This window comes from Ascaphus truei, chromosome 10 (assembly GCF_040206685.1).
Source record: "Ascaphus truei isolate aAscTru1 chromosome 10, aAscTru1.hap1, whole genome shotgun sequence".
Taxonomy (NCBI): domain Eukaryota; kingdom Metazoa; phylum Chordata; class Amphibia; order Anura; family Ascaphidae; genus Ascaphus; species Ascaphus truei.
This window is the reverse complement of record NC_134492.1, coordinates 38723876-38740917: the sequence shown is the minus strand read 5'-3', so window position 1 is coordinate 38740917 and position 17042 is coordinate 38723876. Positions and strand designations below refer to the sequence as shown.

Below are 17042 nucleotides of genomic sequence, written 5' to 3'. Positions count from 1 at the left end.
CACACACACTCTCCCTCCCCACACACACACTCTCTCTCTCCCCACTCTCTCTCTCTCCCCCCACTCTCTCTCTCTCCCCCACTCTCTCTCTCCCCCCACTCTCTCTCTCTCCCCCACTCTCTCTCTCTCTCCCCCCACTCTCTCTCTCTCTCTCCCCCCACTCTCTCTCTCTCCCCCACTCTCTCTCTCTCCCCCCACTCTCTCTCTCTCCCCCCACTCTCTCTCTCCCCCCACTCTCTCTCTCTCCCCCACTACCCCCTCTCTCTCTGTCACCCACACTCTCTCTCTGTCACCCACACTCTCTCAACTCTGGATCTGGATCTCTTATTTACCCTATATATCTTAACTGCCCTATACTACACGAAATAACCTATACTGCTTTCTTCCAGATCTGACTCTCAAGCTTCACACGGAAGACATCGGAACCCCCCCTAACCCAGAAGACAGGTAGGGAACACCTCCCCTCCAATGTATAACATTGCGGAAATGAGGTACCTGGACCTTGAGGGTCTGCGGATCAGGTAAGATCCCAGGCGGGATTGCTGCTATAGATATTGTGAAGCGGGGGCGTCCAGACACTGGTTAAGGGGTTCAGGAAACTAGTCATTCACACCTGGCTTTTATTTCTAGATCCGACATTTACACACACACACACACACACACACACACACACACACACACACACACACACACACACACACACACACACACACACACACACACACACACACACACACACTACACGTAACAAGGAGTAATTATAGTATAATGTAATACAATAAATACATTTATGTCAAAAACGAATGTTGTTCTGACTAGGAATTTATTAAATGTATTTTATTTATATATTTTATTTTAAAGCGGGGTTGGGGGAGGGACTAGGGTTGGGGCGGGACTAGGGGCGGGACTAGGTGGCGAGTAGATTTTTTGGTTGGGCGAGTAGATTTTTGGGTGATTTGTCAAACACTGTATATGTATATGTATATGTATATATATATATATATATATGCAAATATAACTGTATGCTCATCTGCATGTCTTAGGCAGGTCTGCAACCCCGCCTTTCCCCATTATCACCCAGCATACAGCACTTCCACTGCAGCAAGGATTCTGGGAAATGACATGCAAATGGGCACACAGTGTCACTTTTTGCCTCAATAACCATTTTTAACATGGTTCCCTATAGGCTTAAGCTTGCTGCATGGTCACAGCTTTGAGCACAGCCAGGGTTAAGGTGTATATATATATATATCTTTGTAGTTTAAAGATTAAGGAGTGTTTGCCCATGTATTGGTCAACCTGATACAGTGTAATGCAACTGTATAACAAGAAACAAAATAGGGGGAATGTCAACAGCTGCATAAAAAATGGTTGGACACAATAGTTGGTTGTGCAAAGTATATTTATTACCTGCAAGTCATTTTATACACCCATGGAGGTGAAGGGCTTATAGACAGCTGAAAGATAACATTCACCTCTTGTGGCAGACGCCGTGGACCATTCTAATTAGAATTCAGTGTGCCCAAGTTGCTATGGCAGCAAAGCAGTGCTGAACAATGCCTTGCTTAGTATCAGCAAAGGGAGCACACCCAGCTGATGTGTATATTCCCACAGACAAAATAAATAAATAGAGGCTTTAACCCTTTCACCTGCAGCCCATTGGTCTGTCCTCCATACCACACACGAGAGTCCTTCCCCACAGAACGGATGTTCTGCTATTGGTATGTGGTTGACGTAAGGCCGTGATTATACAGAAAAACGCGCGCCGTGTGGCACCAAAACACGGGAGCTTGCATCCAATGCAAGTGATTATACCGCAAGCGATGGTCGCAGCGCGCTGTACTGCAATGCGTACGGCTGGTGAAGACACAGAGAAAGTAGATTTTTCCTTGCAACGGCCGTATCACATGAGCGGTTCAAACAATGAGGGCGTACCGCTCACGGCCATGCCTCCAAGCCTCCTCTGCTCTCCCTCCCCAGTATAATCAAGATGCTGCTCGGCGGCAGCGCAGGGTGACGTCACAGAATAGCGCTGCCGCCCTGCAGCACTTGCTATAATCAATGCCTTAAGATCATTAGCGGCGAGGAGTGCGGACGTACTATTATTTTTGCAGAACCTTGATAGTCTGACTCCCATTCAATTTATTTGCGATTCTTTCTCTAGTAGAAAAAGCTTAGAAGTGTTCTGTCATACTCGTTATTACTTCATATTACAACTCATTCATTATAAAGGGACTGACAAATTGTTAAAGGCCCTATAAGTGACCCGCAATAGCGGTAGTGTCACTTTTTTCTTAGCATATTAGCACAAACACCTTAAATCCATGATATCTCAGAAGTAGGCATTTCCACATGAATTCTGCATTGCCAAGTCAGAGGAGCATGTGACGCCCAGCAGAGTCACACTGATTTATTAGGGTACCACTGGCAGCTGAGCAGTTAATGGCAGCAGCTTCTTGATAAAGGAGCTGCCAAGCTTGGCGGCAGCTATAAATAGGCGCGAGTTTACCATCTGCTTTTCTATTCCTGAGCTGGCAGCAGCTTCACGCTCCGCCGGTGCCAGCCCCCCCCCCCCCCCCCCCCCTGATGCAAGCTATCCGACGGCAACAGCAAATAATAGAGTGAGCTGGGGATAATAGGGTGTTTGTCGGAGGTGGTGCAGATCCGATTAATCGACCTTTTACTCATGTGCTACCAAAAGGATTACATATTCATCTGCATTTAACGCTGCGGTGCCAGAAAAATTAAATGTTGCGGCACCAATCATCAATGCACTGTGATTTTCTTTTATAAATCAAAAAGGGGAAATCAGCAACACCTAAATAGAGTAATTTACAAAAATAGAAAGAAAAAGAAAAAAGTGGCGGACGGAAACCACAGGGACCTCTTGTGCCTCGCAAACTAACAATTAAATATACAATAGTATCCCGCACTCAATATAATAACTCTATAAGAGACCAAGACAGTAATAGCAAAAAAATACAAACAATATCAGGAAAAGGCATAGCAGGAAAACAAAGCATGGCGCTGTCGTATAAAGAAAAAGACATGAACAACCGTGACTAGAAATACGTATCCACAGCTCTCAAAAAGATAAGCAAACAGAAAAAACGGCCTCCTGACACGTATTGGTAACGCAAGATATAGCCAAAAAAAAGAAACAAAAAAAACTGGAACACCAGTAAGACACAGTGCTCAACAACAAAAGTATTTACAGAAAAATGTATATGGGGGTTGGGGGTGGGGGGAGAGCGGCGGGGAACGTTTTGGGGGCTAACCTCATCTTCAAGCCCATTCCCACCAGGTGATGGCAACTGTAGTGCTTCCCTTAAGTATGAAAAATAACCTAGCTTTCTTACGAAACCAGCAGTGTAGGCTGGGACTCGTTTGAGCTGCGATTGGACTGCGAGTGGCTTCACACCTCACAACTAACGGATTTTGCACACATTTCTCTATTTGATGCTGGTTTTTAAAGTGGCGCAATGAGTAAACATATTATTTTGGCTATTACGGTCTTGGTCTCTTATAGAGTTATTATATTTAATGCTGGGTACTATTATTTACTTACAGTAATTGTGATTTTCTTTTATTGACAATGCTCCTTAGAAATCATAAAATACAAATATATATTGGCAGTAATTCTAGAAAGAGTAGCCATCTTTTTGAGGGCCAGATAAACTGCATATAAAAGTCATTTTTGCATGCATGACAGCTGGTTAAAAAGATTGCACCAAATATGCGGTGTTATTGCTCGGATGGAGTCTATCATTCCTGTCTAACTTATTTCCTAATGCAAGATAAACTAGACATACAGTATGCACTTGAAATGGGAGGGGAGGGGTGGTGGGGGGGGAGAGAGAAGCCACTAAAAGGATGAACCACTTTTCTGTAATTTAAAGAGCACTCTGTTGCTTGATTCTTCCAACTATTTTTTTTATAGCATGATTTGATCTGTGGAGCCGCATTGAGCTCAACTGCATTATCCCAAACCCAGAGTACCCCCAATTTTATGACTGTGGAATCGAAATCTCCTGAACAAGAACAAAAATGGCTGCCAATGTCAACCTTGCTCTGGAAGCCAGTAACGCTATTTAGCTCCGTACAGACACCCCTCCACTCCCCATTCTCTGATCTAATGAGGTAAAAGAAACATTGTGACTTGTGATGGGCACTGCTGTTTTAAACAAAGCAGTAAATTAAATATTGCAATGAGTAGTTAGGACATTAGTATATAACTTTACCATGTGTAAATGTGAGAGTATTTATAAAGCGTCCTGGTTTCAGTGCCAAAATCTAAAACGTCTCTACCTTCATCAGCAGTAGTACTACAACATTCAACCAGCTTAGCTGGGGAGGCTCCCCTTCAGTTCAGTGCTGGATTTCTTATGTCAGAGGTTGGCGCTTCCTACAAGCTAAGGACAGTACCAGATTCCCCGTCTAACTTGTATATAGCAGTCCTTGCTTGCCTGGATAGCGTCCTATTCATATGTCACGGATTGAAAATGGGCAATCACCAAATCTCTAAAATAAAAAAAAGTTTAAGGCGCCATCTATCCAGCTCCTGGAAAATTCCCTTACATGCACTTTGATGGCCAGATAGGTTTACACCATCTTAGGCTGTGACTATAGTAACCGCGACATTGCGCGCCGCGAGAACAAACCTGTGGAAGTCAATGAGGGCAGCCATAGTGCGCGCGATGCAGAACGACCGCGCAGCAGAATATTCAAGCTACAAATAAATATGTTTTTTTTCATGAGGCGGCCGCATCAGGTGAGCAGTTCAGCCAATCAGGGCGAACCAGCCTTGTGACGCGTTCACCACGCCTTCCCAATCGCTGGAAGCTCAGTTTACCTATCACTTGGGCGAGAGGTGGGCCTGGCACCATGCGCTCCATCACGCACCCACTATAAAACCTCTATAAACGCGGCTTTAGACCCTCAGGAGAGGTTTAGCCACATAATAAAGGGAGAAAGATGGTAGTCGCTGCATTTTCATTATTTCACTATAGAATGTATGCTCTGTATTGCTCCATATAACCACTCGCGTTATCTGAAGCTTTGCCTGTCAATGTCAGTTGTACAGCAAAGTCAAAACCGATACAAAAGGGGTTAATTCACTAAAACAGCAATAGTGGTGATCGGTGCACCATCTGACCTAAACAGGAGTTTGTGTTGGCCCTTTCACAGTTTAATAAATAACCCCCACAATATCCCTAAAGTATTGGGAATAGTCAGGTTTCCACTCGGGCACGGTAAGCTGTAAGCTTGTAGGATAGCAAAATAAAACCTGCATTATACCTCAAAAACCCACACCGTACTTTGCACATCAATGATGAACAGAACCAGCTGCTGGGAAAGGCTCACTAGGGTTATTCCTGTTTGACATCCAGGCTGTGTTGCTGCCCAGGAAAACCAAGAGCAACAAACCAACCCGAGATCTAAAACATCAGGGACCAGGAGCATATATCCACTGACAGTTAATAAAGGTATCATGTTTATCAAGACCTGCATGTTGGTTGTCTCTTAACAAATGGTATTTTATGCTTGCTAACATTGTTATCAACTTCAATTTGCAGTCATGGGAATGTCCGACCGTTTTAGCTCTACATAACCTTTGCACGGACCCCGCTGCTCCACGCTTTCCTCCATCAATCTGATAAAGTAGGTCACTGCCCAGGCTAAAAATGTATAGTAGCCAAACAGCAAAATCCTACAGATGTGACTCGTTGCATTAGCCATGCTGATAAGCCATGCTGTGACATATTGTGATACAACTGTGCCTTGGAATTATATGAAATATTGTCATATGCTGTGGTATACTGCAAAATGCATTGATACTATTGCACCCAACACATCTATATGTACAGGGAGGTAAACCTCCCATAATTTATCAAGGGGTTGTGCACTGCCTTTCCCCCATGTGGCACCCTATAGAAGGTAGCATATAAATACACACTACTTGAATCGGCCGCTAATTTAATTAACTCTTTCATCAGGGGACTGCATTTCAGTGAGAGCCAGAAGGGGCAACACAGACACTGCTTGGCTCAGATTCAGTTTGGCAATTTGGGTTTGAGTTTAACAGATGTTTCAAACAAACTATAAATAAGTGTCAAAAATTGGGAAGAGGAGGAGGGGAGAAGTTGATATCCTGTTTCTTTCTCAATTGCCTCTCACAAGTGATGCCCTGGCCCACTAATCCAGAAACAGCCTATGTTTTTTAAAGTTAAAACATGCCCCTCTTACAGTGCAGGGCATAACATACAAAAAGGCATCTTTTGACCCTGGGAATAAAAAGAACAACTTGGCGGTGTCCCAGTCAGCAGAATAAATGTGCATCCAGCTTGTTATTTCTTTCTCACTGATTCAATTACCTGATTCCCCTTCCAGTCCTCTGAGTGATTTCTATCCCACAGGCCTCCCTGCAGTGCCTTTCCACTCTCATTATCTCTCTCTGTCTCTCCCCCTCTCTCTATATACAGTAGGGCTCTTCAACTACTGGTAGCTCTTCAAATGGTCCAGATCAGAAAATATTTAGGCGTAGAAGGGCCACACACTTGCTTTCATTCTAGACACTTTAAAAAGACTTATTATATTTCATCATTTATAACATCTGTACCATATATATTTACATTACCTTAACTTACAAGTGCATTTAAGTAGGACAAATTGCACTTAGCTGCTCAATCAATTCATATCAAATAATTAACAGGAGCAAACTCCAAGGGCCCCATATCAAGGCCCCTCCTGGGCCGCCAGTTAAAGAGCCCTGCTGTAAAAGAAGGCGAGATTGATACAATGCGTCTCCTTACTGTACCTCTCGCCTATGTTACACTGCTCAGAAGACAGAATAGAGGGAAGGAAGATATTGCAAGAGTTTCTTCTGTACTTTGGGTGATATAAAATATGCCACAATGGTGATTATCAAACCAAATGTTTTTCAATAGCATTATATGAATGCATCACCAGAAGTTGCAGGGTTTTTTTTAGCATAAAAAGTGAATATGGTGCAGTGCATAATAATGGTAAGTATCTCTGCACACAGAGCTCATTTTTACTGTATAACAGGAAGCAGGGCATGAAATAGCCAAACCCTATAGGGGTTTTGCAGTATTACAGGCCCTACTCATATTTAAAATAACTATAAGGACAGTCCCCCATCACCAATTCTTTACAAGTATTTGCAAGGCGCATTCTGGACAGACAGGTGTTAGTAACCTCGGAGAACCCCAATCAAGTTTTCGGGTCACTGAAATGTTTTTAGGGCCTTTCTGTTCTTTAAGTGGAAGAGAATTGAATCTATTCAAAGTGCACAGCCCGACACTGTATTGCTTCATGATCCGACGGGTTTATTTTCAAGGGGATTTCCAAATTGTGATATCATTTCTTTAAAGCCCTTGGTGCTTTAATGGTTTCTGCATTGAGCTACATTTATGGAGCTCCTCACACACAGAGGTAAAACTGTGATGGTACTAGGCTCACCCCGACCAATGCTTTTTATTTTCCAACTCAACGTGCCGCTACTGTTTTTATTTACACATTTACAATTCTGCTAACTTTGTAATGGTATTTATTTATATAGTCTTTCTGAATATTTTAGAGAATAAATATTACACAAAAGCTTCCTAAAATTAAAAATCAAAAGAACTTTGGCCCATTGTTTTAAAGGAGGCCAATATGCATTTAGGACCAAAAAACTGTTTCTATTAATGGATGCAAAATATAACATTTCATATAAAGCGGTGTAAACTAGAAAGATAAAGCTTGCTTGCAGTGAACAGAAGATACAGTGATTACATTTTCCTTTAATAATCTGTAGTTAACACCTTTTGCCCCTTCATGAACAAGCTGAAACTTCTACCATGTCCCAATGCAATATCAAGAGGAAAAATATCATCCCTCCCTACATTTTTACAAGTGCATTCTCTACACCCCCTGCAGATGAGCCTGATGAGACCCATGCTATGGTTTTTATTTCTAACGTGGAGTAACAGAGATGTTTTCCTTTTTTCCCCTCATTGCTTTTTCTCTCTTAATTACCTTTCTCCAGCACCATCTGAGGCGGCCTATTTTTACCCAGAGCTGTTCTCTCCAGCAAGACATCAATTACCTCAACCTGAAATAGATTTTGCTCACCCCTATTTATATATCTCCCTCCGTGCACATTAGAACTTTACAAGTAGATGTTCTCAGGTAAAAAGAGGAGACAAAAAAACGCTCGTTCTGATACCTGGCCAGAGCCTCTCCGAGTTATAGAGGTCCCTTTACGGATGTACAGAACATATGATATATAAAGAAGCGCTGATGAGGCATCTTAGTCATCTTTATATTACCTACAGCTATTAACAGGAGAGAGGAAGATAGGAGAAAAGAAAATGGAGAAGAAAACAAGGAGTAGAAGCCCACACCAGAATATATACTGAAGATATGGGAAAACCCACTACTCACTGAGCAATATAGACATATCAAATGTGTATTAATTTGTATATATCTATCTATAGATTTGTATACATGTATGAGAGAGAGAGAGAGAGAGAGAGAGAGAGAGAGAGAGAGAGAGAGAGAGAAACCTCCTCTGTGGCATGTATAGTGTTTATATTGTAAAGAGCAAAAAATAATGAGGCAACATTATTTTTAGCCTCGCCAAGAAGGCAGGCCTTTCCCCTTCATGGAGGCAGCTACTAGCTCATCTTTCCTGAAGACATACAGTATTTAGGACACTTGACTGCTCAGTCAATCTTTTACTGGAAATGGGCTTGCAATAAGTGCTGCATTATCATGCAGATCCAAGATTGTGATTGCTGCACTCAGTGGAGCCCTGCAGTGGTTCACTTTGGAGCTGTGCTATTTTAAGCCTTCTCTTTAATGTCTCTAGGCTCAAAGCAATTCTGCAATTCAAGTAACATGCTGTATATACAAGTGTTTGGTGGCACAGGGGGGTGGGAGGGGGATATGTGATGATAAGGGGAGGACACTGTTTAGCCTTGATTTCAGCACACACTAATACATTTGCCAACTCAGCAGCTTATGTCCTCCATGAAGCAGAGAAGGCACATAAGGACAGATACAATATGGAAAAATAATAAATACTGTACAAGTTTTAAGATGAAGAAAATATATGCAATCCTTAAATGCCCTGTCATTGTTCTAACAATGCAGAATGAACATAAGAAAGGTACCAAAGTGTGGCTAAAAGCACTGTATAACATTTGAAAGTATTACCCCATTTAAGATCGATACTTCAACTATGTGGCATGCTGCAGGGGTTTACCATGAGGACGCATCCCTATCTACAGTCAAGAAAGATCTAGTGAAGGAAACACAGATAATAATGTATCTTTACGCCAAATATAGCAGTCCCTTCTTTTTTTATTCCAGTTGTGTTCATGGTACAATTCTAAGAAACGGCAAAAAATAAATAAAGCTTCCAATGAATGTCTTAGTTATTCAAATCAGTACAATGGAGTAGGCTAATTGTGGCTTTCTCTAAAGGGACCAGTAAATACTAAAACACTTCAAGCCCCATCTTTCCCGTTTACAGTGCTTGTTTTGATATTTAAGAGTGTGCAAAAGCGAGACGTGAGGGTAAAATTGTGAGTAATTGTAATCTATGCTTCACTGAATGAATCATGATGAAAACAAAAATTGTCTTGAAGATTTCTCCCTGGATAAAGAAGTCTCAGATTATATGTAGAATTGAATGGCACTGGTAGGTTTGTGTGCATCTGCCTAAACTGTGGAATAGTAATTACAGCATTAGGAAAAGTGCCTACGATATAGGAGACACAGGGATCTGTGAAGACAGGACTTGAGAAACTGAATTTGCAAGCAATCAGTGTCAGCTATGATAATGCCACAACATACATCTCCCTGACATTAATAGAAGCTATCAAGCTGCAAATGCAGTGCATGTCGGCCCTTGGGCTGTTGGTAATTTGCAGGCAGACACTCTGGTCTCACATGGCGTGAGATCAGAGGCATAGAAAGGCTCAGAGCCTGTTTGTATTAACTTGATGGTTTGACCAAAGTAGTAAACATCAACTGGACACTATGCATCACACAGTGCCTGGTCTGAGATATATAGGCATGTAGTTGGAGGGTATTCATTTTAGGACAGGACTCCAATAGAAAGTGTAATCAGACGTAAACGCTCCTCACAATACAAGCTACATGCATAGAAACTAAACTTATATCATGTCTGGCCATCTGCAATGTGTCAAGAATTACTGTCCTCTTAACTTCGTTACTGCAACCATTTGCAAGTATTACATACAAATGTATCAGACCTCAGCGCTCCTCCAGATACTTCAACATACCCAGGCATGTCTCAGAATATTAGATTTGCCATAGGATTTAAAGGTACTGTTGGGGCAGAGAATTGCAAAAAAAAAAAAGCGAACTGTTAAGACAACTACACATCTGTATAAAGACTCCGCTGTTTGTTGGCATCATCAACATGCCAGTAAGAACAATTTCACGTTATTCCTAGTGTTGCACATTTTGATCTAAAGTACTAGGATCCCATCTACTAATTGTGACATATTTTGTCCAGTTCATAAAATTAGCATAGCAAGTGCAAGTTAGTTGTTTCTTTGTGTTTTATATGAAGGCAGAAAAGCCAATGTACACAGCATTGCAAGTACTGCCAAAAGAGCATGCAATCTAATAGTAAATGCACATAATGTAAACAACAGGGTGAAACACAAATTCAAATCCAAGATCAACAATTATTTAAACTGTACATAAGAAAACCTATTGCTAAAGAGTATCTGAGTGTTATACAGGAATCTTGTTTGCCAATCACATCTCTGTTCATTATACAAATCACAAAATAGATATTTTCTACATCTATTGGTAAAACTCACAACAGCGTGTTCCTAGCATAGAAATAAAAACATCAATACAGTATTTGAAGTCAATCGAGGGCTACTAATTATCTCGTGATCACCTGGCATTACTCATATGTAGGTTGTGCTTCTTCCTTGTCTTCTGTCACTTAAATTAGCAAGTCATGTTTAAAGAAAAGGAACATGCTGTACTGTTCTTAGACTAACTAGAGTTTAAATGCACCGATCATTGGCAGATCTGCCAGTTTTGCAGTGTGATGTCTGCTTTCTTTCCTCCGTCCCATGGTACTGAGGATAATCCCTCTCCCCAGTAAATGTTTCTCTATTAGTGTTTGCAGAGTTTAGGGGGTATTAGAGGATAATGATTGACAGGGGGATCAGTAGTATTAACTATTGGAAAATTCAAACAAGATGTTAAGAGTTGTACAGTTGTGTACTAGTACTCAGTATTACTGTAAATTGTATTATCTTATGCTCAATGAAGGGAGGGATTGATTGCCAAATATGGACTCCTGTTTTAACAGGCTAATGGGAGACCAGAGACTTATTGCTTCGTTCAATGGTCCCTCTGACACCAAGAGGTTTAAATATCTTTTCGAATCACGTTACACATGCTATTATAATACTTGTAGCGTGGAAAGCCATCTCATATACAGGTATACAGTTATCTGCCTACTGAAAATCTGAGACAACGATGTGCTGAAAACAATTAAGCATACCTGAAATTAACACTATAACAAAACTAGTACTTTCTTGTCCTGGCAAACATCCTATCTTTGTATTGCTTTTTCGGTTTGTCCATTACAAGAGGTGTTATCAGACATTCATACACTATTTACTCTTCTAATAAGGAAAGAAACAGACAGCACCATAACAGGGACACCATAGCTCTCTGTCCATGGTGCTGACTGTAACGGCTTCTAGTGGAAAGGCTAAATACACACACTATTTAATTTGACAGCTCAAAGAGGAATAATAGAATTGACTGCATGTCAAAAGGTTGAATTCCAGAAGGATAACGGTTACATTTGCAGCCAAAGACATCTCCAGAAAGGGTCAATGGGTCAAAAAGGCCCCATCTGTAACAATCCGTAACTAGCATTATTAAACCACTTTCCTGATAGAGGTGCCTGCAATGCTTTGCATTGCCAGTCACTCCAGCAGCAAAGATGTTAACTACTGTATATTAACTTTTTATTTCATATAGCGCTTTTGTCCCAATAGCATTTTTCTCAAAGCACTTTACAATTACAGTATAGCGCGCAGTAAGCAGCAACATAGGATTTTAACAGACACAGTCCCTGCTCAGATTTGAACCAGTTCTCCTGATTCACACTCCGTGTCATTGTTATCAGTCAGTGCCTTTACTCACTAAGCCACTCCTTCATATTAAACGTCTTTCCAGGGGATTAAGTTATCTGCAAACTAATCATAACGGAATAACACCTATTTGTAAGCAACAAAGCTAAAGTCAAAGTAATATTTACTTATTCATGCATCACTAAACAGAGACTAATTGGGTTTCTAGTTTAAACAACATACAAAATCCGCAAAGTTAGCAAGAATAACAGAAAAAGGAATCCTTAATCATGTCCATGCCGAGTCAGAAAACATTCTTTCCTTCTAGCTCAATGGCCTATTAAGCACAAACAATACATGTTGCAGGATAGCTAAATACGTGGACACCTTCGACACGAGTCCAGTCTGTAGCAAAATTATTGTACATGCTGAAATCCTCACACAATACCGGAGAAGCGAGCAAAACAGGCCAACAACTTGAATTTACCTGTTCACGGTGTGATATTTGGCAGCATCAGGGTTTTGTTTTTTTAACTTAACTTTTATTTACAAACCTAAACTTCAGTTTCTTTTTGTAATGGAAAGATCTATATTAGGTGTGTGTGTGTGTGTATATAGCTATATATACACACATACGCAACGCATTACCTTGTGTTTGATCTATGATACATAAATCACTTAAAATCAGAAACAACCTGTAGCCCACCAAATTCTTTCACTTCCTCTTGGCATGACTTCATAATATAGAAAAGCAGAAGATACCAACAGAAATTGTTCTAGTCCAAATTAAGATGACATTCGAACAGACGGGAAGCAACCTATACCCTTTGAATAGTCCATCCAGCCCATACCAGGGTGTCATGTCATACATATAAAGAATGAATCTATAGAACATCAAGTCAAAAGCCGCAAGACATATGGTGGTTATTTTTAAGAGAAGACTACACATTCAAATATTGTACACCATATGAAATTTCAGTTGGTTAAGACATAAAAGAAAGTGTAGGCAACATATCACATATTTCATGACAGAACTGAAGCAAACAGTATCATTCTTATAGCAAAATAACGTTATTGGTAATTATACCGATCAACTATCATTCTCCAGCAAGAACAGTCAGGGGCTGGGAGATTTTTTCAGGTATTTTCACCTTCTCAGAAACACACTGTCTTCTCTAACAAGCGCTCAATGTCACTTTAGCATGAATGCAATTCATTCTCTCCCAGTAACCAGCCCATGAGCTTTAATGAAATATGACAGGCCGTGGGTATGAACAAGTAAGAGCAAGACAATGTTTTAACAGGAATAACGATTGAGCTAAGCTATTCTAGTCACTTAATGGTTTGAAATGTTATTGACCTATTATGGTGTGGAAGTGTCTTACCAATATGATTTTACCTTTACTTATGGTATGAAATATGTATTTTATATCTAAATGTCGTTGCAGATTCCTATCCGTGTAGGAAATGTAAATGCCATGTTGTTTTCCCTGGTGGGGATGCTACCAACGTCACCTTTCCCGGTAAGTATCTCGGGAACCAGAGAGACCCCCTTCTTCCCACCTATGTACAAAAAGGTGAAAGAGGGGAAACCGTTCTTTTAAGTATGTTTGGTATACAGTAAACCGTTTTGTGTTAAGTGCTATTTATTTGTATGCAGATCCAGGAAACCTTGCAAGGTGATCTTACATATTTGAAAGAAACAACTCACCACATGAGCAGCTGCCAAGATGGACTCTTTTCTAAGCAAGGGTTGATCCTCATGACTCCATAATAGGGAGAGGGCTTCAGAGAAGAGGAAGCTTTCTGCTTGACCACTGACACAAGAGGTCTTTCATATCTCCCTTTCTACTTCCATCCAAAGCTAACTTGCGAAAAAGCTTTTCAAACAGCGGCTTCTGTTTATCGCGAAACATCACAGTCGCTTCTTACACAATATAGATATCAAAATATTTCCAATGCAGCTCTTTATATGTACAGTACAGCACTTTAAAAAACATAGCACAAAAGCATTCTGCAACTCCTACAACTTACATCATTCAATTGGGTTCTTACTTTTCATAGAGATGTTCGAATTAAACAGGCAGGATACAGGTTAATGAAGCCATGTCTTACAGGCATATTTCACAGTAAATAGGTCAATGGAGCACTACCAGTAGCACTACATGGGGTAATGTAGCAATGTCTTGCAGGTTTGCAAGAAAGCAAGAAATGGGGCCATTTTTCTTCACAGCTGACGGTTTAGCAGCTGATCTCTTTAGAGCACTTATCCAGATCCTCTGAATACTATCTTCTTCCTAATTGTATGTTGATCTTTTAATCAATCACCCCTGCATAACCTGCCTGTGCCATCTATTTTCCTGCTCACACACAGACCTAGTTGTTGTACAGTGTCCCATATTATTCACTATAATTAGATGGACTGAATGTTAACAGATTATTGAAATATCTAGCCTAAAGTGAGCACTTGACCAGGATTATCTAAACAGTCTATTGAAAGAAGGGAGAAAGATACTCAACCTCATTATTCAGAGTTGTGTTGGCAAAGAGAAGTGCCTGAAAAAGCCATTTCTAAATGGTTTATTTTTTTTTGCTTAAAGCTAAATATTTCCATTTTATTCTGTTCTATTCTGTGCAGCTTCAAACGTTCAGTGCATTAAAAGAATCACAGTAGGGGTACCACAGAAACCCATTTGGTCCCATACTAGCTCAGTACCTTTAGGTCTGATTGTTCAACTCCATGTTGATGCATGTTGAGGTCTCCAAAATAATTTTTCATTTTTCTTTAAAAATCAGATAATACAAATTTCACCACAAAGCCTGAAAAGACATTTCTTCTGGGAATGGAAGCAGTGCTACAGCCTTAAAAATGTACGTACAGTATCACTTAAAGGTTAAAGCAACATGAAATGTGAGCTATAAAATTGACATGGGGACAAGTGCTCTATAATCATGATTACAAAAAACTATAGAATACCTACAACATTTGTTCATTCGTTATGTATTAACCCCCTTGTATTGTATATTTAATTTATTACTGGTGATTCTTTTTTTTTCAGAGGCTATAGTAGGATTTGAAAAGCCGTCAATTGCAGAAGAGAGGAAGGGGGAGGTGGAGAGCTCAAAATCCCCACTGCTGATCTACATTCAATGAATAAATTAGGTTTCACAATATATTTATAATTAGTGGAAATATTAGTTTCAAAACCAGACGAGAGCAAGCTGACCTGGGTAAATAATGGAGAATTATATATGATCAAAAAATGAATACATTATTGTGTTAAAATCTGCTAAAATGTGAAAATTACTGTAAAAAGCTAGATCCCGAATTAGATCTATAAATTAAATCTTGCATTATGAAACCAATATTAAAAATGGAAAAATTGTTACATGGCTGAGTGTGAAAACTTGTTTGCAGGTCTACTACTAGTTATTTAGACAATATTGCATTTGATTTAGAGCATTATTATTGATCTTTTCAGAGCTAATTGCTTAAACACAGGTTTTTGGGCACACAACTCTGTTTTTTCCTAACTACCAAGTTAAAGCTGAGAATTCCATTTAAGCAGAAGCTGGGCTGAGCAATCCTTACCGCTCAGGGTTCTAAGAAGCGGATATACTTTTCTACAGTAATTCCTAGAAAAGAAAAGCTCTGAGAGGTAATTTGCACAAACAAATCAATTAACTGCTCTACTCAGGTGACGATTTTCTGACGCATCCTGCGAATGTGGCTATAGTCACAAACTTCAATGTCATTAGTCGTGCGCAATTTCTATATTATCTGTGATAACAGTCCTAGCTTATTTGTTTTGTTTTTTTCCCCACAAATCTCTTCAAATGACAAGCCGGTCCCTGATAAATATAGTGGGAAGTGATAAAACAATGTATTGTTAACTGCAATAAGGGGAACGATATGGAGGATTGAAGCGTTCATAAGCAGCCGCAGACGCTCGTTGTGTGACCTAGAGACTGTCAAAGAAGACTTTTTCCTTCCCGAAAGAACAATTCGTGGACAGAATCTTTTTGTTCAGCATTTTATATCTTTTAATTTATTCTTTTTTTTCCCCATCATGGGTATTCACTTCTTTCTTGCGCTCTTTCACCACCTTACTTACTTTTGGTATACATGGATGGACAGATAGGACAGATAGATAGATTAGATAGAGAGATAGAATTGTATTTTACACTTATTTGTGTGGTGGTATTTTTTTTCTTCACACCGATTTGTAGCCGCACACTTCTTTACTTCCTCTTTTGTAATAAATAAATAGAGACTGAAGAGTTTGGCAAATACCAGAACGTCTGACAGAGAAAATGCCCCCACACACTTTAGATTATCCCCCAGTAACCAAATTTACACTTCTAAAAGTTTATTTTTGCTGAGATTTCACTAGCAGTATGTGCCATGGTAAACACAGTTTAATTAATATGCGTCAGTGACCTTGGCCTTTTTAAATATCTAGTGTAGACACACACACAAAATCCCCAGAGTGTAACTACAACATTTAAAAAGATTTGCATCACTACACACAACAAAATAGTGCATTGTTTCTTAACCCTCTCCTGTTGCCACCCCAACCAGGCCACCTTTAAGTGATAAACAGCTAATCAAACAATCACATATAACTGCAAACTAAAGCGCGTGGTAATTCATTCATTGTTACTAAACATTGGGGACTACAGTGGCGAGGGTCATATATATATTTAAATAAAAACCATTAACATGTATTTATTTAGCTGCTATAAAGAGGCGTTAAAAATTAAATAAGGCCCACACAGGAAGGCACGGTCTTCATACCAAGCCAAAAGTCCTTTTATCTGTATATATTTTAGGATTTTAAATACAGTTTGATTTTTGATCTCCTTATGTATTCTTATCTGATTTAAAGGTTATAT

The 17042-nt window shown here is 39.9% G+C and overlaps 1 protein-coding gene and 1 long non-coding RNA gene across 8 annotated transcripts in view; one reads left to right on the top strand and one right to left on the bottom strand.

Moving 5' to 3' along the window:
- Positions 1-15520, top strand: part of LOC142503861 (uncharacterized) — an 83500-nt gene extending 67980 nt beyond the window's left edge. The window contains exons 2-5 of one of the 2 annotated variants that reach the window (XR_012804104.1): positions 13595-13669; positions 13807-13975; positions 14943-15017; positions 15206-15520. This is a non-coding gene — a long non-coding RNA (uncharacterized LOC142503861). The remainder of the gene's footprint in view (positions 1-13594; positions 13670-13806; positions 13976-14942; positions 15018-15205) is intronic. The other variant, XR_012804105.1, reaches the window with a different exon arrangement.
- The window catches only part of RABGAP1L (RAB GTPase activating protein 1 like), a 318905-nt gene that overhangs the window by 115498 nt on the left and 186365 nt on the right, over positions 1-17042 (bottom strand). The gene's annotated exons all lie outside the window — the stretch shown is intronic.